The following is a 6,947-nucleotide window of genomic DNA, read 5'->3' as shown; positions in this document are numbered from 1 at the left end:
AACCTGCAGGCACACAATATCAAAATTGTTTACAGTTAAACCTGGATGCAACGAACCTCCGTGTAAAGAATTCCTGGATTTAACGAAGTTTTTCATTTCCCCATTTCTACCTCCATTAAAGCCTATGTGTTTGCGACCTATGTGCAAAAAATGAGTTGCGACGGTTATCCTTGATTTAACGAATTCGCTACGCCGATGAGTAAATGTTTTTCCCCCCTTTCCTAAAAAATCGCAGGCGAATTGCCCCAATTTAGAGAATATGGCCCGCACCGCACTCTACCGTTCCTTTCCACGTGTGAGTGCAGTGTCGGTTGGGTGCTTGGCCTTCCTGTCGGAGTGTAGCAGCACGCCTCCACTAATATATGTGGTGTCGGTCGTCGGCGATGAGTTCTGCTGCTAGAAAAGGAAAAGTTTTGTCTCTTGAAGACGAGTTCGATTTTCTAAAGGCCGTCTCTGCCGGCGGGAAACAAGAACGTCACCGCCCAGTGCAGTGTCCCAGCTAGCATCCCCTCAACAATTCTGAGTGCGGGAAAGGAGCATCAAGTTCACAAAAAGGCGCCCTTTCAACGTAAATTTGGTACTTGAAACGCGTTATGGCACCGAAAAGCATCAGAAAGCAAAATTGATACTTAAGTTACGTTTGCGAATACTTAACTTACGTGATACTTAAGTGATGCTTAAGTTACGTATGTGAGCAGGAGGCGCATATCACTCCCTTTTTCAGTGTGAGATATATCCTTCAACAAGGCTGAATTCAGAAGCACTGATGTCTAGTATATTGGTTTCGTTTCTGCTTCATTCACGCCAGCTTTGACTCGAAACCTGCATCTAAGGAAAAACTTGATCTAACGAAAATAACGCAAATTTTTTTCAACTTCGTTATATCCAAGTTTACCTGTGCAAATTGGAAAACGGTTGGGGTAACTGTCACTGACGCATTTTTATGCTTCATCATCATTAATTCAGTTTTCAAACACAGCAGTGTGTTGCCTATAAATATTCGGGCAAACTGAACAAACAATGTGAACAAATAATCGTGAAATCATATTCCGTGCTCTGTGTCAGATAGTTTGGAAGAGGAGGAAGAAGAAAACGCACACGCGTGTCGTAAGGAAAACGACAACCGGAACGTCGCAGTAGCCGCTCTGATCCTGTAGTTCGTGCTTTCACCAAGACGGTAAGAATGCCTTTCGTCCGTCAAAAAAGCCTCCGATATAATATCTGGTGTGTGCATAGCATCTCGCACCTATCTCAGGCACAGTCGAGGGTTGTTATTCTCTGTTTCAAATACTGTCCTGTGCAGAAAAGGAGTGCTAGCAGCTTTCTGTTTCTATGTTGACCTAAAGGAAAACGTTGGAAATCAGCTGAAAGTATTGCGCGCTACGGTAACGCGCTCCGGCGTGGGTGTGATTCTAGGCGGTTTTCTTCGGGGTGGAAAGAGTTCATGTAAACATTTAGTTTTTCTGAATTGCGGCCCGTTGATCAATCTGAAGTCGCATTGTTTAGGCCGCCAATATTTGTCTGGAGCGCAGCCGAGAGGATTTCTTTGCTAGAAGAAAACGGTTGGGCGTCGTCGGCCCGGGTGGAATAACTGGTTTAGATATGTTGCAAGGCAATATTACGTATTTCTAGAAAGCGTATAATGTCTACTGAAGCAATTTAGCCTTTATAGCGGATGTCTGGTGGGTATCTGGCCGCTTTTTAGCGAACAAAGTGTATTGGGTGAAGTAGTAGATTCTGGGTAGTGTCTATTATCACGGCAATTGCGAGATTTACCCCCAGAAATTTCTCACGGCAGTCACCCATCATTGGCTAAGCACGCCACCCGGAGATTGTATGTTACAAATATTCCCCCAAAAGCCGCGCTTGCAGCTGCCTTTCTGGCGCTGTGGTATAGTAGTTGTTTTCAAACGAGAAGGCTAAGGTTCGAGTCTTACATTGCGAAGTGTTTTTTCTTAGCTTTCGTAATTTTTTCGCCATCGTGATTTTTTATTTCTCTTTGTTTTTACTCTGGTTTTTACTATATCAAGGGATCGACGCACAGTACTTCTAGAACGCTTTGGATTACGTTTAATATAGGTTGTGTTCTGCGTCGTTGGGCTGGGTTAGATTAGGTTTGTTGCAGTTGGGTTTGATTCGGGTAGGTTATGATGCGCTCAGTATGTTGCGTGAGGTTCGGTGAGTTTGTGTTATGTTAGGTGCGTTGGGACGATATATTAATCAGCGAATTTTAGGCCAGTCAGCTTTTTATGGAAACTGCCGTGAGAATTTCCCGGAGGCAATTCTCATGGCTGCCGTGAGATTAGACGCAGCCTAGGTGCTGTTGTGACTGCTCATTAGATGCCGCACGTTAAGCACTATCACCACAAGGTCATTGCACGGTGTGCGTTCAGTGTAAACAGCAATCGCACAATGTAATGATAGAATCGTAATTCGGTAACCTGGTTATGAATTTCGGTTTGTTATGTCATTTCAATCTCTGGTAGCGGGGGACAGACTTTACCAACAATGTTGGCAATACTTGAAAGAAGACATTTATTACTCAATGGCGTGAGCTCGCGTGATTCGCTTAGTGTAAAAAATTTGAGCCACTGCCGGTAATGGCGCCGATGTGGCTCGTGGTCTGTGGGTTCAACGTTTGTAGGTATCAATGAATGGCATATCCGACTACGCATTGGGAATCGGTAATTTTCAAGACAGGTCGACGTTATTGCTAATTGGAGAGTGCGAGGAAAAAAAGATGGTAGGGTTTAAAGCATGAATAGACTGAACTCGTCACGACGGTCTCCCGATTTATGATTAATAATGGTGCGGCGGGGGACGTAGGTATCAGTGTTGCGGTTGTTGCCTCCTAATATGTATTATTAGGGTGGTATGGATTACCGATTACACTGTCTTTACTGAGGGTCGCCCCCATTTAAACTTACCAGACGGTTTAGGTACGAATGCTGTTTTTTCGGGAAAACGGTTAGGCCTGTTCGTAGTTGAAGTGCCTCAATTTACGTCTATTATGCTACTTAACACTAAGCGTGTAATTATGATGAGGATGATAGAAATGCATACAGACGTACATTGCATGTCATCACCTTGATACTGAAGACAAAGAACGGCTAGCATTCCACCCTAGAAGACATTCATCTGCCATTTGTGTTTTATTAAAAACGGGATATGCTAATCGTTACGTTGATTGCGAAAAGCAAGCTGACCCCCCTCCCCCCCCTCTGTCATGTGAGCAGAGTGTCCAAAATATCTGTGTACCGTCAAGGTCTTTCAGAACGGTTGTTCATGCGGCGTAAACAATAGTTAGAGAGTATAATAGGGATATCAGCTGTAATCTGACGTAAAAAGTAACCAATCACATTCAAGGTAGGTCTAACATCCGCGACGCGATAACATTTTTTCGTCGTCGAAGGAGCTTTTTGAAACGGAGCTGCTGCATTTACTATCCCCGCTGACCGAGCACTGAAGGGAACCTTGTACAGGAGAGCTGAAGCAAAGGCTTAATATACTGCCACATACGAACAAAATGACTCATCGGTGCCAGGAAGGATTGGGAAAGTATAAACCATACTGCGCAGGCATTGGGCATGCTAAAATAACTTCCTTCTAGCTCGACCAACACTTCTTTAGCCTCATCATCATTAGCCTACTCAGGCCCACTGCAGGACGAAGGGATATTGTAGGCCTCCGGCCTAGAACACTCCAATTGTTGCTGAACCGGAATGCAGTTGCAGGCGGGAGTTCGCTTCCCGCAGCCACTCTGCTCTTTCGCGGGTAGAGATGGTGGCGCGTTTTCGCTGACGCCCGAAAAGCATGAGTGCAGAGCATGACAACTGCGTTCGCCAACTACTCGCCGAAAATCGTTATTTAACCAAAAACGCTACCAGGTTAATAGATGCAACGCAAAAGCGGAGTACTGCTGTCCAGCCTTTTCAGACCTATAAAAAAGCCAGTGATACAGTCCTCATTATCTGTAGCCACAGGCTGTACGGAATCTAGTAGGGGACAGGAAGCATGGTAAAGTTGTGGTGAAAAGGTTTAATGACATATGGCCGCACGGCGAGACTTTTCCCTTATGTTAGGCACACACTTCGGTCTGTTACTCGTATCATTCGTCTATACGTGCATCAGGACGCCCTTGCAATAAACGGTGTAACTGGGTAAATGATCAGGAAGCATGTTATGCGTACTTGGCTGGCTTTGTTCGCAGAACCTAGACGCCAAGTCTAGCAAAAACAGTATATTTATAGTTAGAACGCATGTTCCAGTTTGAAGAATTTTCGAGACCAGTATAGTCGTTTACTGAAGTGGTCGTTGTTAGGCCTTTTCCTATGAATTACGGCAAATGCTAGACATCCTGCTCTCTACGGGATCCAGGTTGGCTGCAAGCGTTAGCACTGCGCACAATATATAATTCACTCTGATGGGGTAAACGGAAACTGTAACCGTGGCCCAACAACTTTTAATACCGGTGAATTAAAATGCTATAGACACTCTTCTGTTTGTCTTTTATCTGCGTGGACGTCTAACCAAGCTCCATTTTTTAAGGCCACATACCAATTATTCTTCTTGTGGTAACTAATAACTGTGGTATTATTTATGAGAAAAATAAGCAAAGCTTCAGTTTAATTGTCAGAGATTCTTTAACTGATGGGGGTCATACGTAGGCTTGCGTAACACTAAAAGCTTCAGACACCCGACGACCTACGATATATAGCCACACAGTGAACGCAAACGTCTGACGCCATTTGTTTATTGTAAAAAAAAGTAATATAGCACTTTTCAATACAATACTTTTCTTTTCAGCTTGAATTGATCCGCCGATACAACTCCAATGGGGAACAGCCTCTTCAGGTTTGTACTCTTCAAAGACCGACCCAACATACAGACCATGGCCAGCGTATGTTTTGTAAGTGTACAGACTGACGTTCATTGCTTTCTATATTCGCACTCTACAACCAAAAGCGTAGCCTGAACGTTGCAAGTCGCCACACCTAAAATAAAGCTCTGCTTGGTGGCCGTTAACCCAGTAAGGAAATTTGCGAGGAATATTTGCGCGTTTGTAAAAAGTAAAATATTAACATTGTTGTTAACAGGCAGCCTACTAGGTATTAAAAGGACACTGAAGTTATTTGGGCCTGCTCAATTATCAGTTCCACATCGTCCGCGGACTTCTCGAAACGTGAACCGGCGTTAAATGTTCCCATGTATTCCTATGGGGCTTCCGGTCCGAACACAGTCCTCTGACTGCCCGCGGATCATCGACGACTCGTATATCAAGGATGCAATTTGTTACAATTGCGGAATACTAGCGCCAATTGTAGTCTGTAGTCTCTAGGCCATATTTCGACTATTCTCGCTGCGTTTACACGACTTCATTCAATAGAAAAATCAATTTCAAAATGCTGTCCTCCTCTCTCCATCCTTTCTGCCGATTTCCTATGAGCTTCCAAATGACGTCAAAGCGAGATGGCTCGGCTTAACGGCGCTGCTCCAAGGCTAGCCAACCCACCGACAGAATCAGTCGGCCCAGCGTTTAGCCGGCCGGCTGCCGGCGACTCGTAGCAATTGATTTGCTCAGTTGAAAGTAAGCCACGACACGTTTGTGCCCCGAAAGCACAGAACACCTCGCGCTACAGACGCCCAGTTCGCGTAGCCGGTTGCCGCTGGTTGCAGCGCCTGCTAACGCGATTCACTGTGGGGGAGGTGGGACAACCTGCGGACTAAACGATCCGGGTGTGCCAGCCACATAAAACTTTCGGCGGTAAATTCGGAAGTCCATGCGACCCACAGCAGCTGGTCTCCGACCAAGGGAGAGGGGCCGCAAGCTCTGCTGCTTCTCCAGGCTCGCACAACTGGTGTAAGCTGCGCCAATTTTTTAGATGCCTCTTTTAAATTAAACTTTTCTTTTGCCACGTATGTGTCACGGTCATTACTAACGTGTGAGGTCTAAACACAGAGCACCATCAAGGCCCACCCCGAACGTTGCACATATTTACAAAGTTCTTGAGATGCCAAAATACACGGTTTCGAAATATTTGACACCTCTTTGGGTAGTGTAATTAGCGGTTAGCTTTGGTAATACTAATTAGTCTCATGAACGTAGAAGATGTGGGCTAAAGATATCCAACTAAGCAGTGTACTATGTGTGCAGGCAGTAAATAGCATCCACCTCGTTGGAGTGCTCTACACTGCCATGAGTGCGGAAGACGCCGTCGTCTTACTCAAACTTAGCGGCATTGAATCCACAGTGACAGGTAAGTGAGTTTGGTTTTTCTGTGTACATCCTCTAGTTTTACCCTGTAGAATATTTTCGTTTTCATTCATTCGCTCCGATACAATGCCATTTGGCAGAAATCGTGCCTTAAAAAAATTTCTGCCCAAAGCTTGTATAATAAATTATTCGGTAAGTTATGTGATGTCGCACAGAATTTTGCAAAGACGATAGTAGTTCTGGGGATAACTAAACGCAAAAATTTACCTCTGTCTGTCTGTTTCTCAATACGTCGCTCTGTCCCCCATTTCATCCTTCTGGTCAAAAATAACGACAACATAGGAATAAGTCTAAATAGGTTTATAAGTCAGAAAAAAGTTTGCATATGCACAGCAATTAGGAACTACCATACTGCAAGCGCAAACCACCTATGTGCCCATCGATTATCGCAAATGGAATGTTGAGACAAATTGTAAATACCGACCGGTATTTCCCTAGTCCAGAATGAACACTAATGAGTTTTTACTATTCAACGCATTAAAAACGGCGCATAAATGCTCCATCTCGACGGAGATAAACGCAAGCACAAAAAACAGAGCTTTCGCTTGTGTTGTTTCAAGCTGAAAGAAAAACAATAAATGAAAAAATCAATACGCGTTGTCCCAACACATAGCACCAGTGCAGTGCGAATGCATAAAAACTGATTTGCATTGGAAGAATCACTTTTCAATTC

General features: G+C 44.4%; 1 long non-coding RNA gene across 1 annotated transcript; it reads left to right on the top strand.

Moving 5' to 3' along the window:
* Nucleotides 1–1,050: 1,050 nt before the first annotated feature.
* Nucleotides 1,051–6,249, top strand: LOC144178083 (uncharacterized). The gene is made up of 3 exons (XR_013323938.1): nt 1,051–1,177; nt 4,807–4,909; nt 6,155–6,249. It is a non-coding gene; the product is annotated as an uncharacterized LOC144178083 (long non-coding RNA).
* Nucleotides 6,250–6,947: the final 698 nt, after the last annotated feature.

Source organism: Haemaphysalis longicornis, unplaced genomic scaffold (assembly GCF_048455015.1).
Source record: "Haemaphysalis longicornis isolate Haplotype H1 unplaced genomic scaffold, Haemaphysalis longicornis Haplotype H1 scaffold_4, whole genome shotgun sequence".
In the NCBI taxonomy this organism is placed as follows: Eukaryota; Metazoa; Arthropoda; class Arachnida; order Ixodida; family Ixodidae; genus Haemaphysalis; species Haemaphysalis longicornis.
This window is presented reverse-complemented; position numbering and strand designations above follow the sequence as displayed.